Source organism: Gopherus flavomarginatus, chromosome 12 (genome assembly GCF_025201925.1).
Source record: "Gopherus flavomarginatus isolate rGopFla2 chromosome 12, rGopFla2.mat.asm, whole genome shotgun sequence".
NCBI lineage: Eukaryota > Metazoa > Chordata > Testudines > Testudinidae > Gopherus > Gopherus flavomarginatus.
This window is the reverse complement of record NC_066628.1, coordinates 28,870,314-28,893,873: the sequence shown is the minus strand read 5'-3', so window position 1 is coordinate 28,893,873 and position 23,560 is coordinate 28,870,314.

Genomic DNA, 23,560 nt, shown 5'->3' with positions numbered 1-23,560 from the left:
TTGTTGCAGGGCTGCCTGTTAGATGCTAGCTTTATTACCCGTATCAAAGGCTCCTAGTCTCAAAACAGATACCTGGTTTGTTAATATTGTTATTACAGGAATTACCAGATGGTGCTGTTACACATCACCTTACACGTTTCTTAGTGTGTGAGCAGTGTACGATCTTTGTCAAAATGCTTCATGGTTGTTAGTTTTGTACAATTGTTTCTTTGCCAAGAGCTGTTGCAACCAGCGAGAGAGTTTGCTTTCTGCCTCTTAATCTTTCTACCTAAGGTTGATTCTTCCTAGGAAGCAGGCATTTGTGTTTGGGTTCAGGTTCCTGAAAGAGGAGATTGCCTATGTGCTGTTTGTGAACACTTCTGTCCAAGGACTGATGTGTACAGTGTAAATAAACAAGTCACACTGCCACTGGTTTCTCCTCCAACAGGAAACCAACCTGCAAGTCTATGCACAAAGGAATAACAGAAATTAGTAACATTATCTGATATGCATGAATCAAGTCCAGAATGGGTGAAACTGACACCACTGCCAACTGGCTTTTCAATGCTGAATAGACCATCAGTAGCAAGCTGGCTGATTCTTGGCTATTCATGTTAGAATACAGGAAGAAAAGCTTCTACTGACACAACGTGTTTCACTCTCTGGTTTGCCCTGAAAATAAATTAATTGCTGCTTCAAGATACCTTCCTCCTCTGCTCATCACAAATTTGCAAACTCTAGGACGGACTACTGTGAGCAAATTGGCAGCAGGCATTCATCTTTGTATAACCCACAGCGAGCTAGTGAGAACTAGTTGAGAAGGAACATCTGATGGGGAATATACACACACAGAGCCACACAGAGCGATCCACTTGCAATTGTCATTTATTTGTCTATTCCTTCATAAGAGGTATCTATCCCCTTAACATCTAACTGCCACATCCTGGAACTGCTTTGAAAAGTGGCTGTACAAAAATGGCCCTCAGCTGATTGGGCCACTGGGTGTAGTCAGCACCATGGCTGCTTGCTGAGGTGACAAAGAAAAGTGCTACTGTTAGCACTGCGGTGCCAGCACTACTACTGGAGAGATGCTTGGAGTCTATTCCATCTTGTGCACCACCAATTAATTGCTAACGATGTTCCAGGCAGTTAGACCTGCGCAAACCCATGGAGGTTAATTGGTTTGTAGAGGTGTCATTAAGAGCCTAATTTGGCTTGCATAACATTTATTGCCAACAAGGAGAGAGCCCAGCTTGACTCTCAGATCCCAGGCTGAGTCTGTTGGCCTGACAGTGAGGAAAATGGCCTTTTACTTGTAACTGAACACATTTGATACAGAAGTTGGGAGACAATGAGCCCCCTGTGCCAAGCTGATAAAGTCACTTTTTAGAGTAGAACTGCAATTTAACTAGAAAATAAACGCAAAATTCAAAAACCAGACGTGGCACAAGAGTCTCGTAAGTATCTTCATAGGGAGAAAATTCTGCGTACTGAAAGGCTGTTTAATCTCGTGGAGAAAGGCAGCATGAGACGCAATGGCTGGCAGCAGTGTACAGACCTGATTTTTTAAGTGCAGATACTCTACTCTCACTGGCATGGCCCTGTTCCCATTGGTGTGGCTCCACATGTACAGAGCAGGTGAGGTCACACTGTGTGGAAGATGCTGTTGGGCTCTGTAAAATGGCATCCTCCATGCTGCCCCAGGAGGACACCATTTTGTTTCTGTATAAAATAGTGCCCTCAATGAGGCGTGACCTCACATGCACAGGGCATACAAATGCAGAGAACACCATTTTGAGACCAAAATGGCATCCTCCATGCAGCAAAAGTGCCAGTACAATGTTCTGGCATGATTTGGCCCCGCTAGTGCACAAGCTGGAAGTAAAAGCCAGAGAAATTCCAATTGGAAATAAGGCACAAATTTCTGATATTGAGGGTCACTAACAACTGGAATAAATTCCTCAGGGAAGTAGTGGATTCTTCATCTCTTGATATCTGCAAATCAAGACAGGATGCCCTTCTGGAAGAGATGCTTTAGTCAAACGCAAATGATTGGGCTCAACACAGAGATAATGGAAACCCTCTGGCCTGTGTTATGCAGGAGGTCAGACTAGATGACCTAATAGTTCCTTCTAGCCTTAAACTCGATGAATCTTTCCCTGGCCACTGCAGTGATCAGGATCTCCTCTGACCCCGACATCCTGATTCCTCCAAAGACATAAATGTCACACTACTGTTGGAGCTCACGGAATCTTGGCTCCAGCTGACCTCCAGAAAGAGTGGCTTCTGGAGATGCTGCCAAGGGCGCAGGTGTGGAAGCATTTAACCTTGAGAACTGACAAGTAATTCAGTAGACAATAATCCCAGCACTGGGACACAGGCAAAGGGCTGATTGTTCAGGTAACTAGGTCCCGAGCTGGGCGAGGCTGTCTGGATCATAATCAAGCTTTTGGATAATAATCAAGTTTTGTTGGATATTCCAGGCGGAGGCAGGTGGGTGACTGGCATTAACATAGCCTATTCCTCCCCAGTTACCAGTTCACACAGCACTAGTTATTCATCTACAGTCACCCCTGCTGCACACTATATACCATACACTGCTTCTTCCAAGGAAACAAACAGAGGAAACAAGTCAGAGCTAGAATGACTTGGGAAATCTCCTCACCTCCCTTTAACTCAGCTTACATTATGGGAAGCTACTGCCACAATCACGTCCTTTTCATGGGAGTGAGGAGTGAGGCATTCATACTCTAAGGCTTGGTGTTTCTATCATAGCTCTGAGTATTGCTATTAAATAATAACAGCAGGTCCTCTATAGCCGGCTATGATCTGGGAAGAGCAGATTATAAGCCTCAGAAATTCCAGAGAAGAACTTGACTCAACTCAGCCCTTTAATGCCACCAAATAGACAAAGCAGCCCTTGTTTCTACATCTCATGGGCTAAGAGACTGGTGGCCTTATGCAAATATTTTGACATTAATTCCTAATTGAAATATCTCTCACTGCTGATGGTAAAACACCCTTGAAGTGATAGCACTTAGATACCACAAAGGAAATGTCCCCTCCACAAATCTGCCATTAAAAGATGGAGTTTGGTGAAATTCACAAGAGGGGAGATGAGACTGGTCCACAACGATGAACCCAGGAATTAATTAAGATCAAGCTGTATCAGACTTGAAACAAGTGACAAAGCTTCAGCAGGCTACAGTGGGTTGAAATTTTTCCCTGGAAAATTTTTTGGCTGGAAAATGGCTTTTCAACTTAATATAAATTCTTACCTCCTTCTCACCTTCTTTCCCCCCCACCCCCCAAGGCATTTAAAATGTTTGGTTTTTCAGGTTTTGTTTACCAAGGCCAAAAGCTGATAGATATTCCCTTTTATGATGAAAAATCAGAAAAATGTTTCTAACCATTAGAGGAGTGAAGTTCTGGAACAGCCTTGCAAGGGGAGTAGTGGGGGCAAAAGGCATATCTGGCTTTAAGACTAAGCTTGATAATTTTATGGAGGGGATGGTATGATGGGATAGCCTAATTTTGGCAGTTAATTTAGCAATTGATCTTTGATTATCAGCAGGTAAGTATGTCCAGTGGTCTGTGATGGGATGTTAGATGGGTTGGGATCTGAGTTACTATAGAGAATTCTTTCCTGGGTGCTGGCTGGTGAGTTTTGCCCACATGCTCAGGGTTTAACTGATTGCCATATTTGGAGTCGGGAAGGAATTTTCCTCCAGGGCAGATTGGCAGAGACCCTGGAGGTTTTTTGCCTTCCTCTGCAGCATGGGGCACGTGTCTTGCCGGAGGATTCTCTGCAGCTTGAGGTCTTCAAACCAAATTTGAGGACTTCAATAACTCAGACATAGGTTAGGGGTTTGTTATTGAAGTGGATGGGTGAGATTCTGTGGCCTGCATTGTGCAGGAGGTCAGACTAGATGATCATAATGGTCCCTTCTGACCTTAAAGTCTATGAGTCTGAGTCTATTTTTTTTGACAAAAATAGACAAGTCAAAAATTTATGGGGAAAAAAAATGCCTTGACATCTCTTCAGTAGACTCCACTGACTAACCCTAAACACATCTGAAATGATTGGCGATTGTAGGGCCTTAGTACAGAATAAAGAAAGAACCAAGAGTGAGGCTTGTGGACCAGGGGCAGAGTTAAGGTTACTAGAGAAAAGCAAGTATCAGAGTGGTATTTAAGTGGGTATTCACCCACGAAAGCTCATGCTCCAATACGTCTGTTAGTCTATAAGATGCCACAGGATTCTTTGCTGCTTTTAGAAAAAAGCAGTTAGCTCTAAATTTCCTTTTTCTTGCAAACCCCAAACACTGGGTCAGTGGAGGCCAGGGTGCCTAGAGAGCACAAAATCACATGGATTCTCTCAACGCTGCATAGAAAGGATGTGAAATTCTCCTTCCTGCAGCAGAAGCAAACCTGGAATCAAAATACAAAGCAGCTAATGCTGGTTAAACCACAAGGGTTTCAGAATTCCAGGCAATGACCGAATTAGCAGGGGTCACTTCCTGCATAGTGCCACAAGCAAGTGACATGATTGCTCGTAGGGGGCTTTACTCCATTGCTTTCAGCCTGACTCCTCGGTTCCTGTTAGTCCATTGAGGTATCTTCCCCTAGCAGGGGGGCTGGGAGTAGAGGGAGGAGAAAGTGGAGCCTTTATGGACTTGGAGTGGGAGGTTTTCCTACACATGGCTGCACGAAGGTGTTTGTGGGAGAAGTGGATGTGCTGAGAGTTAGGGGCAAATACCTGTCAAGAGTCAAGGGAGTCAGCCCAGCTGAGCTGGAAGGGGCAGAGAAGGGTTAGTGCTCTGCCCTGAGCTCAGAGCTAGGGTCTGGGGCCTGGAAAAATCTGACAAGTGAGAAAGCTGTGGAAGGGAAAAACTCCCTAGGGAACAGCCCCAGTCAGGAGTCCCTGTGAGATAAGGCTCTGGTTCCGAGCCTGGGTGCTGTCAGGTGTCTGGGTTTCCTGTATCATGAGACCACAGTGATCAGCTGCTTGAGTGAGGTAGGCCCACACCTAGACCTCTGCAGAGTAAATAGCTTTGTAAGCAGAGCTCCCGGGGCTGCATGTTGATCTGTGCTCTGCAGTGGGTCTGTGTGGTATCTCCTAGGATCAGCAGTCCTCCCTGCCTGGCTTATCTCACACAACACTGATTATCCATTGCGGAGCTGACCACTGCCCAGGGTACCCTGTACAGCACTGGCTTTCTGGGCTGGGCTGCTTCATACACAACCCCCCAGTCCACACACACACCAGTACACTGCTTTAACTCTCATCCTGATGCCAGCACGCCCAGGCCTTTAGAGTCACCTGCATCCAGAAATGGGCAGGGGTTTGGACGGGTTCCTCAGATAGGTCGGCTTCCCTGGCCTACTTGCATACACCCTCCAGCCACAGTCCTCTACACCCCTTTAGCTCATCACTGGTCTGTGCTAAGAGAAAGTGCCAGGCCCCAGGGAAATGCCATCCCCTAATGCTGGTGGCTGCTGCTGAGGAACACAAAAATAGTCATTTGTGCTCAGTTAAGAATGCCATCCCCCGAGTTTATGTGCACGCAGGGCATGGCGAGGCAGATCAGGAGCAGGGAGAGGGTTTAAGTTAAGCCCCCCTTCCTACTCACTCCTCTGTGTCACTGGCTGGTTCTATTGGACCGACAGCTCCTACTGCACTTATTTAAAACAAATAAAAGGAAGTTCTTCTTCACACAGCGCACAGTCAACCTGTGCAACTCCTTGCCTGAGGAGATTATGAAGACTAGGACTATAACAGGGTTTAAAAGAGAACTATATAAATTCATGGAGGTTAAGTCCATTAATGGTTATTAGCCAGGATGGGTAAGGAATGGTGTCGCTAGCCTCTGTTTGTCAGAGGGTGGAGATGGATGGCGGGAGAGAGATCACTTGATCATTACCTGTTAGGTTCACTCCCTCTGGGACACCTGACATTGGTCACTGTCGGTAGACAAAACACTGGGCTGGATGGACCTTTGGTCTGACTCAGTATGGCCATTCTTATGTTCTTATGTTCACTCTTGGCTTAGCAAACAGGATCAGCCCACTCGCCAAACCCAATAGTTGGACCCTGCCAGGAAGAGAGACCTGACTGTAGTTTTGGAGCCACTGCCCTGTGCATCAAGGTTTCACCACACACATTATTGCCCCAAATGAGAAACAACCCTCCCTGCATTGGCAAAGAGGCCACCCCATGTGACATGTGTCTTCCATTCTCAGCTCAGGCAGGGTTTCAGCCTGCCCTAGCGAGGGCATCTGATCCAAATGCCATACACTACCTTCTCAGCGTTGTTGCCACTTGATGACTTATTTGATCCCTGTATTCTGCCATCATATCCTCTGGTTCTTGTCCTCTGCCTTCTGGCTGCGTCACTATGCTAGGGACTAGTCCCCAAGGAGACTGTGCCAGCTGGACTCAGTCTAAGAACCTAGCACTGCCCATTGTGCCCTGCACCAGGTTGGCACTTAGCTCACCCAACACAGGTTAATTCATCTTCCAAGTTACCCTCTGTGGCTTGTCTCTAGTCACATACTTTGGTCTTCACTGAAATGCTGAATGCTGACCATGGGTCCTGGTGAGGCACAGGAGATGGGGTTCAGAAATACACACTCTGGTATAAAATGGAAGGGTCCCACTGGTGAAATGAAAGCATGGTCTCAGCCAGGGATAAAGCTCAGCAGCTGCAGGCCAGAGGCCTGGATTCTCCTCAGGAATCCAGGGAACACTTCCAGCATGGAGAGGGGTCCTGATGGCTTTGCTACTCAAAATGTTGGGATGATGACGCTCCAGGGGGTGATTTGATAGGATGACCAGATAGCAAGGGTCAAAAATTGGGACAGGGAGGTGGGGGTAATAGGCATCTACAGGGCCGGCTCCAGGCACCAGCTGAGCAAGCAGGTGCTTGGGGCGGCCAAGGGGAAGGGGCGGCAAGCTGGGCTCTTTGGCAGCGGGTCCCTCAGTCCCTCTTGGAGGGAAGGACCTGCCGTCTAAGTGCCGCCGAAGAAGAAAGTGGCACGGTGTAGCTGCCGCCGATCGCGATTGCGGCTTTTTTTCCCCCTTCTGCTTGGGGGCGGCAAAAACCCGGGAGCCGGCCCTGGGCACCTATATAAGAAAAAGCCCCAAATATCAGGACTGTCCTTATAAAATCGGGACATCTAGTCACTTGAGCAGGTTGTAATGTTTTGAAAGAAGAATGTTTTACTCGGCAAATGGCCGTTGTGCCAATGTAGAAATGATTACAGAAGGTTTTTGGTTTTGAAATTTTTTGTTTTTTTGACAAAAGTGGAAAACAAACAATATGTCCTGATCTGTGGAAAACCAGAATCTCCCTCCTGTGGGATACTCTGATATCTTGGCATTTGTTTTTGTCCAGAATCAGGACGATCTACAGGTAAATGGCTGCATCTCGTTGGACCTTCCTAATTGGGCTGTGATGACCTTAGGAAAAAGCATTATGCAAAGCAGGCGAGGAGTGGCTGGGAGCGGACTCCCTGGCAGAGGCTGTCAGAGGTTTCATGCACCACAATTTTGTTTTCGGCATTTGTGCCCTTTGGTTCTGTTCATTAAAGGGGCTGTTGACTTAATCCATGACCCTCTCCCTGAATGGCCCAGGCAATTAACACACTGTCCTTATTTTACCATGGGCTGCAAAAATAAATGGCAGGTCGCTTTGCAATGAGCAGATGCGGAAAAAGGAGCAAAACAGAAATACATCAGCTGTCTCTGGGCCAGATGAGGCCTGTCCTTTACAGAGGATGGTGTGTGTGTGGAGAGGGCATAACGTGTGTGTGTGGGGGGGAGAGGGCATAACAAGCCCCACCTCTTTGCATGACCCATGTAGGGACTGGGCAAAGCAGTCCCTGGGATCTGGTGAGTGCAGGGGCTGATCTGTTTCCATATCCCTATGGCGCATGGGGCATCAAGGTGTCATAGCCCTGCTCCCCATGCGCTGGCTGGCTATGCACAGAATCCTGAGCTCCATTCGACCATGGCTGCATCCTCCCAAGGGAATGCCCTTTACTTGGGACATAAGTAAGAAAAGTGGGAAAATAATGATCCAGGTTAGGACTTTGAACACTGGGAGTTGGGGCATCGGTTCGGTCAGTATTAAAGACAAAGGCAACGCTGGTCCGAGATTTTTTCATCAATATTTGGGGCGGGGGCGGGGGAACAAAAATGTCATTTTCATCAAAATCAAAACATTTTGAAAAACACCTAGACATTAACAAAATTTCATGTACGCCCCGCTGCCCCCAGCAATGAAGCATTTGGCTACTGTCAAAATGTTCTATTTCGATGTTTTCAGAATGGATTCTCATTTAGAAATGCTTTCTTGAAAATATTTTTTGAAAAGGTTGAAATCTCAAGGAAATATTTTGATTTTATTAAATAAATTCCTGTGACTGGAATATATATATATATATATTTGAATTTTATTTTGCTGAAATTGTGACATTTCTTGTCTATGGAACAGAAAGAAATTCAAAATTGCAGAATTTCCCACAAAACAGAAAATCTGGCTCCCACCCAGTTCTAGGCAAGGGCCATACGCAAAGCGGAACTCTCGGCCTGGACTGCAACCCCCCCTCCACAAGAAGCTGTTAGACTTGGCCCTGTTTTAGGCCCATTTGTACAAGGGACCAGATGCCATCGCTGGGCTCACTCTGGCACTGATGCTAGGGGAAGGGGTCAATATGACCTAATGATGCTGTGATTTCACAGACTGTGAGTGCAAGAACCTTCCATGCTGCCATTCAAGGGGAAACAGTGATTTCTCATGCAGAGCCAAACATGCAGCATTGACTTTGGGGGAGGTTAAAGCAAACAGCTGGACTTTCAGACATGTCCAGCCTTTTTTCTGCAGTATTCAGCCTCTCAGCATAAGCTCCCAGCACCCCAGACCGACCTCTCTAGCACAGCACTCATGCCAGGCCTGGTTTATATGGAGACCTTGATGTGTGAACCCAGTGGGACCAGATGAGTTTCCTGCTCCCCTTCTAGAGCAGCAAAACCAATCAAAGAAACCAGAGACACTTGATCATTTGAATGAAAATGGCAATTGGGAACGATAGATAAGGGCTGATCCAAAGAGGCAACATTATCCAGAGCTCCCTGGGTATGTGTGCAGGCACACTGAGAGGCAGGCACACATGGGCAAACACACAGAGACACACATTCACAGGGCATACAAATATGGGTACACACATGAAGACATACATGTGGACATACACACAGGTGCACATGTACACATGGACTTGTGCACACTTGCAGCTACACACACATACACAGGAGTACATACATATACACGTGAAAACAGGGGCACCACATGTGGGCAGGGCACACAAGTATTGGCAGACATGCACATGGCCACACACACCTGTACACACACACACACATACACACACACACGTAGACATATACATACACAGACACACATGCTTGGGGGAATTCATACATATGAGCAGGGGCCCATGCATGTGGGCACAGACAGGCAGGAGAGCACACATGGGCACTTGGAGACAGGAGAAAACACACATGTGGGCATGCACGCCCCTGAGCACTCTCACACACATGGGCATACACATGTGCAATCACACAGCCTCACAGTCACTCTCACATACATATGGGTACTCACAAAGCTCATTCCATGTATGACTGAATTAAAAACAGACCTTCCCATTTGCTTAGTGAGATTCCAGTAATGACTGTGCCATTCTTTGGACTTCAACAGTGCAGGATCCTGAATGAACTCCCATCCTGCAATAAGTTGGACTGATGGTTTTTCCCCAGCCTAGGAACACTTTGCACAGTGATAAATTGTCTGAAATTGCTCCGAACAAAGGAAAGAAAAGGATGAAAAAAACCCAAAATGCCTGTGATTTTCCAAAGCTGGTTGGCTGATAAGAAGCAACCACTTTCTTGTGCCCCTCAGCACCATCCTGCTGGCATTCTCATACAAGAGGGCATGGTGATGGAAGGGAGAAATTGCAGCAGAAAACCTGTTCTCCCCAGAGTCCCTGCCTGTTTTAGCAGCCCCAGCATTGGAGGAGGCCAGAGAATTAAAAGAGACAAATAATTTGTTCAAAGGAAAGTGTTAAAAGCCCACCAGGGAAATGGGTCACAATCAGCATCCAACCACCTCTACCTTAGATGCTTAGGCCTCAGAGAGGCAGCCAAATATCTGGGCACACATTCAAAGCCAGCGCTGAGCTGTTCGGGGTCTGCCCGCTGTCGATAGATGTTTGACTGCATGCGTGTGTTCTTTCTGTGTGCTGCACTGGCTCTGGCCAGATAGCCCATGCAGCAGGCTCCGATCAAACTGCTGAACAAGATCACAAAACTTGGTTTAGTAGCAAAGGCACCCAGCCAGGTTCATTACCAATGAAGCACGGTGCTGTTGCTCCGGCTCAATGGTTACAGGTACACTAACACATGTATGTTCCTGACAATGGAACCAGCTCAGTGAATGGCAGGATTTTCCGTTCCTCCCTTTACAGAGACACTCCCTTTGAGGCTTCATTTTATATATCAGTACAAACAAGTTGTGTATTCCGCCCCTGCCCCCTGAAGTGAGTTGTGGCCATCCATTACCTTGCACATGTTGATTCCATCAAAACATCACATTGCCATCCTGACCTTATCTTTAGGATGGGTCAGTGTGACCCTATTATCTTTGGGGAATGTGTTGGTATTGAGGTGTTCTAGTACCACTCTTCTGGAATGTGTTTGTATGAGTGCTTTGTACCTAGCACTGTGTGTTTCTGCAATATCAGCCCTGTGCTTGCCAGATTCTGTGAGCAGGGCCTGCCTCTAGCTCACAGCCTGATTTTGCTTTATGTCAGCAAAGCTTGGCCACTGCTTTAGCCCAGGCCTCAGACCTCATATTAGGCCTCAGAAACAAGGGCTTATGTTTCAAGCCCTCTTCCTACTACACCTGTCAGGGGCATAACTTTTGCCACCACTACGACACTTGAGCTGGGCTGGAGCAGGAACATTTAGGCCCAGCTCTGATGGTCACACAAGCGGCTTGGGCCTCCAGGGTTGGGGATTGGGGGCGCCTCACTCCTTCTGATGGGCAGGTATTAGCAGCAGACCCCAGGTGGGGGGTGCTAGGTGAATAGTTGAATAGCTTACTAGCTAAATACCACCTTAAAATGACTGCTTCCCACAGGGCCGACTTTAGGAAGTGCGGGGCCCAATTCGAACAGTTTTGGCGGGGCCCCGGCAGGGATGACTTAAAAAAAAAATGTAAAAAAACAAGTGAGGCTTGTACTCACTGGGCGGTGCTTCGAGTCTTCGGCGGCACTTCCGTGGTGGGTCCTTCATTTGCTCCAGGTCTTTGGCGGCACTGAAGGACCCGCCGCCGAAGTGCCGCTGAAGACCCTGAGCAAGTGAAGGACCCGCCGCCGAAGTGCCACTGAAGACCTGGAGTGCTGCCAGGTGAGTAAACATTAAAAAGGTGCCTCTAGCCAGGGAAGGAATTCTCACTGGGCATGGGGCCTTCTTAAGTGAGGGGCCCGATTCGGGGGAATTGGTGGAATAGACCTAAAGCCAGCCCTGGCATCCCATAATAGCCCCTAGAGCTGCCTGTTCTGTCTGTTCTGCTGCTGTCTGAGCTCAGGCTTGTGCCTGTAACAGGGAAGCCTGGCTTAGCACTGTGGCCAGTGGTTAGCATGCGGAGTTGGAGCCCCAGGCTCAAGTCCCTGCTCTACCACAGTCTCCTTGTCTCTCTGGGCTGCAGTTCTTTATCTAGACAAAGGGGATAATGCACTGCCCTACTCCCAGGGGCTTGTGAGGGTACAGATGCTGAGCATTGTGAGGTGTCCAATACTCCAGGCAGGGGGACATATAAGTGTCTAAGAACAACAGGTTAGAAGCAAGCACATGAAAGAGATGCTTCTCTTTGCTTCAGGGGCACCCAGGCCTTGCCCCAAGTGCAAGGAGGCTGCCCCCAAGGAGCTGGTTCTGAAAGAGGCATTGCACTTCACCTCCTGTGGGGGAGGAATGCAATCGCTTCTTGCCTTTGGGGATCTTGTCTCAAGCAGGCCTACAGCTCCCTCGCTGGAGAAGTAAGTGCCGAGGAAATGAGTGTGATTCTTCGGCATGTGAAAGGGCAGCTGGGAATTCAGCTTCCGGGACAGGGCCATATTGACCAGTGGCCAGTGCCAGGGGAGTCCCAGTAATACCAGGAGCTGGAATAGCGTTAAACTTGCCGCCCTGTGAGGTTCAACAACTAGCAAAGCAGAACAAATTGCAAGGGCCCAGAGAAACGGATCACATGAGCGCTAGGCAGAGAGATGCCAACAATCAGATATCCATTTGTCTAAACTGCCCAACTGTGCCGACAGTTCTCTGTCACTCAGGGGCACCCTGAAATTACCTTCAGACACCGGGGTCAGGTGTTCGCTGACAGGATTAATTCACTCGCTGGCAGAGATGGCCAGTGCCAGGGGCTTTCAACAGGAACAGCAGAGAGCAATTCCTAGCATGCTTGATCAATTATTTAAGGCAACATAATTGGTGCAGGTGGTGAAGAGAGAAATTAAAGTGCAAAGATGACTAGGTAGAGGAAACAGTGGGGACCTAGCAACAAGAAAGAGGGAGAAACGGAGCCTACACCCAGGACCTTAATGATAGAATCTTGCCTCTTAATGCCCCCATGCAATGAAACAAGGATACCACAGACCTCCGTTGTGTGGCTGAAATACAGCCATTCAAGCTGTCAGCAGAAAGGTCTGTGACTGACACCTTGGCCCTAGTAATACCCTTTGGCCTGGAAAGGAGGATTTTTTTTAAAGTGGGAGACCCTTTTGTTCCTTATCAGTTTATGAGGAGGTTATTACTGTCATCACAGAGCAAGCCATAAAGTTGCAGTGCTTGCAGGGCATCTAGGCTGGACGATCTAAGCATTAATACAGCACTGCTAAGCCCAACGGTGCAAAAATCATGAGTCGGGCCCCCCAAATTGGCTTAAAAAACCTTTTTAAAAAAAAATCCGGGGGGTTGTTTTATTTGCTGTTTGGGTTTTGAGCCTTTAGGTCACATGTGGGACTTGTTCTCCAAATGTGGTGTGGTAAAGATGGGTCATCTCTGGGTATAGAGAATGGGGCATCCTCTTCAAAGATGATGGGGCCACCATTCTACCATGTGACTTAACCAAAGTGCCTCCTGGGGGCTTCATAGCCCAACCACTCCCCCGTCCACTAGGTGCCAAGTTCCCAGTTTTGCTCTTGAGTGTAGATCAAAACAGGATGACATAACCAGTAGAACTTTGCTCTGTTTCCCACATGCAGGTCCCTTATGCAATCTGTTCTCTATGAATCAAATATCAATGGAGGCCAAAAACTATTCAGCCTTTTCCTGGTTCCTGAGGAGCTAAAAGGCTGATTAGCAACCTGTGTGGTTGCAGGTCACAGTGTTATGAGGAGATATGTAATGACACTTAATTGTCAGATCCTTGAAATATATTAGCACAACTTCTTAAAAGTAATAGGCTCACTAATAGACAGTGAAACCTTCCCCACTCAGCATCAAGGGTCAGTCAAATGCTGTGGCAAGCTGGGCAGGAGATAATCACTGCCAATTTGGTTTTGCAAAAAGGTTATTGCAACCTTTTATAGGAGGTAAAAAGTTTTTAGTTATATAAATAAAAGAGAATACGGAAGGCTGAGGTTGGCCATTAGGCAGTGTGGATGGGAAGGGGAATAAAGACAATCTAGCTATGGCCCTCGGTTTTCTATAACAAGGATAATACGGGACAAGTTCATGAAGGCAGGACAGCTGATGGAAATGAATCGAGAAATGGAAATTACCACATCTGAGATGGAAGAAATACTTAAAGAACTTAATGCACTTAACACAAGGGGACTGGGTAATTTCCATCCCAGAATACTGAAAGAGCTGGCTCATGAGATTGTTAGTCCAGTAGCAAGGATTTTTAATAAATCTATCTATTTGGGGGTAGCACTATATGATTGGAGAAGAGCTAATGTCATAGCTACATTTAAGAAAGGGGAAAAAAATGTGATCTGTGCTATTACAGACCTAGGTTAGTCTGACCTAGGTAGCATGAAAGGCTTTAGAACAAATTGTGAAGGAAATAATAATTCAATTAACGGAGGTAAATGGTAAAAGGGATGTAATGCAACACGCATTTACTAAAGGCAGATCACGCCGGATCAATCAGATTTCCCTCTTTGAGAAAATAACTGATTTTTTAGATATGGGAAATTCAATAGATCTAATATATTTGGATTTCAGTAAAAAGCATTTGACATGGTACCACATGGGAAATTATTAGTTAAATTAGGGAAGATGGGGATTAGTACAAGCCTTGTAAGGTGGATAAGGAATTGGCTAAAGGGAAGAAGACATGTTGTGCTGAAAGGTGAATTATAGGACTGGAGGGAGATTACTAGTGGAGTGCCACTAGGATCGGTCTTACACAAACACTGGACAATGCAGAGGACACTTGTACCTCCACCTCATTCCATCCCCGTGGATTAATTCCATGACGGAGGTCTGCCTGGAATCGGAGCAGGTGTGGCAAATTTCAGTGCAATTCCATAGGCAGTCACCCTGAAATGGCTGCTTACTCCCTGGTGTATTTAGGGTTTAATGAACATTTTAATAACATTGTGCAAAAGACAGCACTAATGGATGTAGAGAATTGTGGGCTGGGGAGCCGATCCCAGTGGTGGAGAATGTGCTCGGCTGCTAACCACAGGGGAATTGCTTTCCTGGTGCAACACCCCAGTTCAGCACTCTTAATCTGCACCATTTGCTGCAATAGCTGGGAAAATAGCTGACACATTTATAGAGGAAATTAAAATAGGCAGCAAACACAGCCTTGTCAATATTTAAAGGGCCAGAGGTGTAACTGTGAAGGTCATTGGTTGGCCAGCCACCTAGAAAATCCCTTTTGAGTCTAACCTCTTTAACATATCTCCAGGAGATGAGGAGAAGGACTTGCACTGTCAGGAGAGCAAAGTAAGAAGGCCTGCTCAGGAAAGCAGGTCTGGGACAGCCACCCACTAAGCACTGAGGAGGAGACTGAGAAAGTGCAACTACCCCCGAACCAAATGACAGCCATGGGAAGCGAGATTGACAGGAAATGCTGGGGTGTCTGCTTGGAGGAGCTCATCACAGGCTAATATGAGTGGGCACTGCCCATGCCCCTTATGGGAGCACAGCGGCCCTTTCTGCTGGTCACTGCAAGGTGTGGCAGGTGGGGTCACGGCTCTGCTTCTTCCTTGGGGTAGGCATGAGCTAGGAGAGCCCTTGCACTGAGATGGCAATTGTGGCTAACTGTGCAGGGTGTGCAGTAGGAAAGGCTCTTTGCACTGCTTACCCACCCACCCACACCAGGACCTGCCGATGGCCACAGCCTTAGTGAGCAAGCCAGTCCGAAAAGCAGCCAGAGAGGACATGTTGTGTGCCCCCATGAAGTTGGCCTCCATGAAGGTGGCCAGTCCAGTCAGTTGTGTGAGCAGAGAGACACTGGACTCCAGATGCATAATCAGAGAGTTTGAGAGTGAGTTCTTACCTGGAGGTCTCTGGCTTTATCATATGACCTGGTCTTCTCTAGGAACCCAAGGAACAAGAACTCTATGATTTTAGCTTATCTCCACACAGTTAGTCTTATCCACCAAGCAAGTACAAAACTCCCGGCAGTGGAAGAAATTGGATCCCATTTCCAAGTGGAGGTCTCCCAGTTGCACCAAATTCCCTGGAATATCCTGGCCAGATGCAGCTCCATGGCTATTGGAGCAGAAACAAAACCTTCACTTCCACCACAATTCTGGCACAATCACAGAGTCTTGGCATGATTGCTGCCATCGACCCGTTAGCCTCTGCCTCAGGGATACACTGAGTGACTCATGAGGATGCTTTCTGTGGGGATGTCATTGTAACTTCCACCCACTCCATGTGGTGCTGTGTCCCTCTCTACTGGTGGCTGAGCCACAATGAGAGGTTGATGAGCCTGCGACAGCCTTGGCTAACACCATTGGTCATTTAGACTCAGGCAGTAAAGGCTCATGCTTTGCAGTCCAGAGGTCCCCAGTCCAATTCCAACAGTTTAAAAACCACTCAGCTTGCAGCATCATATCAGCGTATCAATGACTGAGAACAACAGATGATCACAATATCCTACTCCAGGGGCCATTGATGCAGTGCAATCTGTGCCTGCTTAGACTGTAAAATCTTCTGCTCAGGACCATTTACAGCACCTAGCATGGTGGGGCCCTGATCTTTTACGGGCCCTCTGGCTACTACCACAACAGATATAATAGCAGTAACTACAGGCTCACATGGAGTCCCCTGTTGTTAAGCGCTGAAGGCTGGAATGTCATTGCCATGGTAATGCAGTCCAAGAGGTGCTTTGAGTTGTTACATCTGCTCAATGTCTCTGTCTCAGGAAAGCCAATATTAGTAACACAAGCATTGGATGCAGTTTGCTGAAGAGACCTTGGTTTTATTCATAAAAGAACAATCACAGGCACAGTTCGGTGACAAAGGCACTTGGCCAGTTTTATTGCCCTCAAGAGATAGTCCCAGTGCACTGGCTCCATGGTTACAAAAACACTAACACGAGTGTCCAGTGGTAAGGAGCAGCTCAGTCAGCAGCAGGAATTTCTGCTGGCCCCAAGGCCAAACAAAGGGTTAAGGCGAGGAAATTCAATATTTATAGACTGAGGCAAACAACTTATGTGCCTCTTAATATGTTTCAGGATATCTGCTTGTTACCTTACTTTGTATTACACTCCAGGTGGCTAAACATCCTCCTGTCTAGTGTTTGCTCAGAATGTCCTTGGGCTAATCTTTTGAAGTATGTTCTCATACCTACCTGGGATCCCATTGCTTCTTAGGGGTCCTTGTGCTTTTAGCTACACTAGCAGTACTTTTGCCAGGGTCATATATTGGACAGGGAGCTTGTAAACAGCTACTTTAATACATGGCCTGACTTTGGTTCACAGACCCTAGTTCAGGCTTCAGATCTTATACCTGGTTTGTACTTCAGGCTCTCTCTTGCCTACATCCCCAATTAATGTTTTTATTAAATAATTCTAAAAAGTTTATATTAGGTTTCTTGGGTGCATCACTGACAACTTAGTGATTTACAATTCAGTGAAATCTCTTATATGAACGTAAGCAGAGATTGGGACTGACAGTTAGCAAACAGCATGCCAAGCTCCTGGTATTTAGATCTTTGCAGTGCACACAATAATACAGGTGTTAACCCTGGGTTCCTGGCCAAATTATAATTTTGGTGATTGAATTTTGCCACCTGAATTCCCCCGGATAAGATTGTCTTGTTGGTGTTGTTAAATTCTATTCTATTCTTTATGGTCATCACGATAGTATCTGAGCAGCTTCCAGTCACGTATTATGACTGACATCTGTCACATGGGCTTCATTTTGTCTGTCATCCTTTCCCCAGGGGTAGAATTATGTGTGCAGTGGAGGTTTTGGGGTGTGTGTGTGTGTGTCTTTGTATATAAACAATGTCCATGTTGCTCTGGTTGATATCAGAGAAGGCAGGTCTGAGACATGTATCTGGCCTGGAGTGGAAGGTGAGAAGGTTCGGGATGGTCTAGAGTTCCTGCGGGGGTTTGTTCCACAGTTTCAGACCAGCCTGTGTTAAAGTTCTGCCTCCGGCACTGATTTTACCCTTATGCTAGGGAGTTCCATTGTGCCAGAGGAGCAGTGTTGCCCACCCTGGTCCTCATCCCTGAGCTTTAAGGGATCTTTTAGGTATGGTGGGCTAAGACCATTGAGCATCTTGAAGATAAGGACAGAAACTTTGAACTTGAATTAATAAAGCTTGTAATAGCTGTCATGTTCCATCCCAGAGGCAGCTGCATTTTAGTGGTGCGTGGAGTCCTATGTGTGTGAATACCTAGCTATAGCTGCCTAGCTTAGTGTTGTGCATGGGATCCTTTGGGATGAACATAGCGTTGTCATTTTTAAAAAGTGTTTATAAAATTAAATCCTGATTTCTAGAAAGTGCCCTGGTGTGTCAACACCTTTCATTGTAGTGACCCTTTCAGGGTAACCCCAGGCTAACTTCTGCTTAAAAGTGGGTCAGACAGATGGGCTGCTCTTAACTCGAGAAGGGAATGTCTGGGGGGAGTGAAGGAGCAAGGTAAGTAAATGCAGAAGTTTCTCTTGGTGAGCAGGCTGTAAGAGTGACAAGAGACACCGAAATATGAAGGATGGGTTACAATAACATACGAGGATTGTAAAAACAAAACAAAACACCCCCCCCCCCCACAAACCTTCAGCCTTGATTGAACACACTGAGTTCAACAGTGGATATCAAATTGACTCAGCTAGTGTCAGGATGTTGCATTAAGAGATGGATGACTTCAAAGGGAGAACATCTCAATCCATTTATATGAAAGATTCAATTCTAAAGTCACAAGGAGGGTTTAGAGTTGAATGGCTCTGAAATTTACAACCCAGCATCAGTATCTGATTTGTGTCAGCAGTGAGGGCCAAAGGAAGGAGGTAGGATATTTCCAACGTACATATTAGGACATCATCCCATAGCTTAGACCCTCCAGACAGACGGCTTATAAGGGAATTCCAGCTGTCCTCTGTCTGGTATCATTCTTCTTGTTTAGTCCTGTTCCAAGTGCTTAGTCCAATTGAGCCAAAATACTCTTGGCTTGGATCATCTTTTTTGTGGCAGGATTTGGCTCTTGGTGCAATCTATACTGTGTTGTGTCATCAGCAATACCAAGGTCAGAGACTTTGCAGTCTCCAGAGATAGTTTGTCTGGGATGCTCTGGTTCTGAAAGGCAGGGAAAGGCCATTCATTACAAGAGCAGAGCAGAGATGGAAAGTGGAAAATCTCGATCTTTTTAGGGCTGTCACACATGCTTCTTCTTCACTGTCCTAGCCCCCAACCCTCTGTGCTTGCTCTTACACCACAGCAGAGGCCAGATTTGCAGCGGGTGTAAACCCAGCACAGGGGCAGAGGTAGCCTCCCGATTCGATGGGTGAACAGTATTAAACTGCCAAGGGGCTACCAACCACCTGCTGCAGGACCCTGAACACTGGCAACCGGAATCCTTCCCTGAGTGGGACAGTGAGCCCACCTCCCATTCATCCATAACAGCAGCTCCTTTCCCATGAGACTGGGCCCAGCTCTTTCCTCTTGTCGTTGTGACCTGGTACACGGGTTTGCAGCACCACACCACTCAGGAGACATATGGGGAGAAGAATTTGAAAGAAGAGGAGCTGAAATACGTGATCTGGGAGGAAGGTGGTATATGGAGAAGAGTGAATGCAACAAAGAGAAGATGAAGGGGGAGAAAATTTGCCCAGATGCACAGACCCTCTGGCTGTGTCTACACAGGAAAGTGGCTCTGATTTAACTGAATGTCATAAATCCATATAAAGCTCTTTCAAATCCAAGTCAGTGTCTGGAACCCGGGGGCGAGGGGGTGCACTGATAGCACTAAATTGGCTCTGAACCAGGGCAGCGGAAACACCCTACATCCAAGGCCCCACCCTCATGCCGCCCCCTTCCCCATGATGCCCCGCCCCTTCACAGATGCTTCTCCCTGAGGCTCCACCCCCATGCTGCCCCTCCCCCCGAAGCCCTACCCTCACACCACCGCTTCTCCCCAAGCATAGCCCCCCGACTTTTAAAAGCTTCCTCCATCTACCCCTCCATCTAATCCCATTTGGTTAAATCTGTACAACTTTCTCATGTTGACTAGGTCTAATCCCAGAGTCCAAGAACTGCCCACCTGGGCAAAGGGAACTGGGTTCAGGAGAACCATGCGCCTGTAACCGTGGCTGACACACTGGGGTTCTTTATCCTCTGCTAGTGGCCAGAGTGTTATGATTGCTGAGCATGAGCTCATTGGCCCAGTCCTTTAGCTCAGGCAGTGAAACCTCAAGCTTTTAGAGGCAGAGGGCTGGAGTTCAGTCTGCTCAACCGGGGTTTCTCGCTGTCAAAGCCTCTCAACATTTGCATTTCTCTCCCCTATGGTGAACACACAGAGTGGTGTGTTTTGTTCTGTTTTGTTAGGAGCCTGGAGACTTCTCAGCACACGTGCTCTATAAATAAATAACAGTTTCAGCGGTGCAGCCATGCAGTGCGCTCAGGAGGCTGTTCTTGTATGTGGGGGAGCTCCCAAGAGGCCTGACTGAGCAACAATTCTCAAGTGCTCTGTGGCGTTCCCAAAGTCTTTTCACATAGGGTAGAATTCCCTCCAGGCACCCCCCAGCGCTCGCAGGCACCACTAGAGGGGGCTGTGTGGGTGCCATGTTGCGTGGCAGTGTGTTATGGTGGGAGCTGAAGACCACACTTTCCAAACCTGGCTTTTGTACAGTATCAAATCAATAAATAATATTTGACCTCTCTGCGGAAGTGAAACCAGAAACTGAGGCTCAGTTTGATGATCAGTAGCAAGTCCTTACAATGAGACAAATTCTGCACTGGGACATCACTATTAGTTGTTATTTGTATTGCAGTAGCACAGCGGAACTCCCATCATGGACCAGGATCCCATCGCACCAGGAGCTGTACAAAGACAGAAGACAGACCCTCCTCCAAAGAGCTTTCAATCTAGATAAAATGAGTCGGCATTTCCCATTCACCTGATGTGTAACCCACCATGCCTGAGCCACAGAGGATAGGAGCCTGTTGCAGCCCCTGCTAGGCAGCCTGGCTCAACCTGTAGCCCCTTATGCTTTTTAAATTTAACTCTGGAGGTCAACAATTTGATCTCTATGTGTCAGCCAAGGCAATAGCCATCACACATGCCTCTGTGCACGCAGAAGCTGGCACTGCATTTGTATCCTTTGATTGCTCAGACCCTGTCTACGTTAAGGGAATTGTTGCCGATGTAATGACATTGTTCCCCTAATGTGGATTGCTGCATGTTGCCATGCAGAGCTCATGCCAACCCACTGTGATACAGAGATGGACCTGAGCGTGCAGCACCTGTGTCAGAGCCCCTTGGCACCAGTGCAGAATGCCAGTATGGGAGGTTCACACAGGGATAGCTGCACAGATGCCCATTTCCTTAAAGCAAACCTGACCAGCATTGATTTTTCCATGGCACTTAGAAGGTGAAAAGTACTTGTGATTGGTTTCCATTGACCACTGGTATGGTGGAGAAGGAAGCTGTTAAACTGGTCTTATAGATGATAGGCTAGAGAAGAAGTTACTGGTCCCTAGCTATTGTGGCAGCTCCAAGCCAGGGCAGCCAATTGCAGGCCCTGAAAAGCCTGCCAGTGGCTGGGAGCAGACACACAACATTCATTTGGCTTCAAGGAGGTGAGTTCCAGCCACAGGAGAAGACACAGCCTTGCAGCTGCTCTTGGGGGGAAGAGAGAGGCCAGGGCCCATCAGCTTCAAGGTGTCTCCAGAACCAGGGAGGAGGGAGTGACCTCTGCCACTCTTATGGAGAAGAGGTGTGTGGCAGATAACACAGCCCCATGTGGTATCTTTGGGGTTGTATTGCATTAAGTTTATGAATGGTTTCTGTATCACTGTGGGCCAGGGATTGTATGCAGCTCCGGGGGGAAGGTTAGCACAGCTCCTCCAGAAACCAAAACTGTGTGGGGTGACCTGAATCACTCAGATTTTGAACCTCTCCAGAGAGGTGCCACCCCCTGGGGAAGCTAGTGCATGCTGGTGCAGACTGGATTTTCCAGAGACCAACAGACAAAGAAAGGCTTGTGGCATAAAAAGGTTGGATTTAAACTGACTCAGGGCCTGCTTTCTGATCCAGCAAATGGACAGGAGGTGCTGTCCAAGTGCCTCAACCCTTGCAGAAAGGTTGGGAAGACTTTGACCTTGTAGAGCCCCATAAGATGGGTGGGTGACTTCTGGTATGTTTAGTGTGTGTTAAATCTGTTCATTGTTTTATATGTTTTTTCTGCCATGCTTTAACCTTAAGAATAACTACTTCCTTAGCAATGGCTGTGTGGGAACTTGTAACTGCTGGCAGTACACTCGCCACAGCTCTTGAGAGAAAGTGACACACAGGCTTTGGCCATTAGGCAGACTGGCTGGCTGGGGATATCACAGCATAAGACAGGGAGCTGTGCACCTTAAATCTCCCCAGTTAGAAAGGAATGGGACAAGGGTCCCTGCCCAGTGACAGATAACAGCTGAAGATCTGAGACCTGACTGGGCACCCCTGGAGTGGACCGTGTGGGATGAGAGGGTGTTGGATTCAGGTGCAGTTACACTGACACTGTGACAGGGTGCTCTAGCAGGGAACTATGGGTTTATCCAATCCCACCCCCTGCACCAGTGCACGAAGGATGAGAAGAGAGCAAGCTACAATGTAGCTGATAAATTCAGCCGTTTCCTTGTCCCCAAATTACCTACAAACAGCCTCTGGTTGGATTTGCAATCTCCTCTGCAGTGGTTGTTCCTGACATATTACTCTGAGCCTCTCAGAACTTGTCCCTGGCCATCAGCAGCTATGGCTACAGAGGCTCAGGGCTCCATTTCCTAGATTGTCTAGGGCCCAAGGTGGAGATAGAACAAGCTGGGAGCTACTCCAAGAACCCATGCGAAGCGAGAACTCAGAGGCAGAGGGTTTCTTTTCACTTTCGAGTTTGGCTGTTGTTGGAGCAGAGAGAGAAGCGTCAGAGCCTGGGAGGTCCCCATTCAACTTCCCATCTCTGCCCAAGACGAAGCTTTGAACTTGGTGGTGATTTGGACCGGGTCTCTGTAGGATGTCAGCCCTGCAGAGACCAGCAGTTCAGGAAGCTGAGGAGCAATTCTAGATCAGGCTACTGAGAGCCAGCCTAATTCTCCATTGGGCTCCAGACTAGGGAGCTTCAAGACATCCTACCCACTTAGGGATGGAAAGCCTGTAAGAAATCCCATGTCTATTTATTTTGCTTGTGAGTTTTAAGACAGCCAGTGATTACAGCGCTGCATCCCCCAGTGCAGAATTGAGTCTCAACCCACTGTCTGATGAGGCAGGAAGGGAACAGGGTGGTATGGATGTGTTGTAAACCTTGGGATGGGGAGAGTTTAAGGTATTGTTTCTATTTTATTTTTCTAGTTACACCTGTTCTTTCCTTATCTTTTGTTCCCTGGACCTAATAAAGTTCCCCTTGTTGTTGTGTTCTTACTTTGGGGAAGGTGATAATTACTTTACCCCTTGTGTACTGGACTACACTTTTAGTATGTGGTAGTAAACATTTTCCCAAGAGACAGCACCCTTTGTGTTCCAGGCACTAAGTGGGGTCTCCTTTGGAGGAGGGACCAGGCATCAAGTTAAAGAGCCAGTACCCATACCCCTGAAGTGAGAAGGCTGGGGCTATAGATTACTTTTATTGGTGAGTGTCCCAGGACTTTCTGGAATAGAACCATGAGTGGCTCATGAACTCTGGTTTCTCTCTGTCCATCATGTGTCCTGTCTGGAAGCCATCTAGGTCCCACAACATTACTGCTCCCTGACTGGATATGCTAACTTCATAAACAAGGGTGAGCGTGTTCAACCTGAATAACATGGGCCCCGATGTGGGCACAGTTCCCCCTCCCCAAGTCACATGTGAAGTCAGATGTGT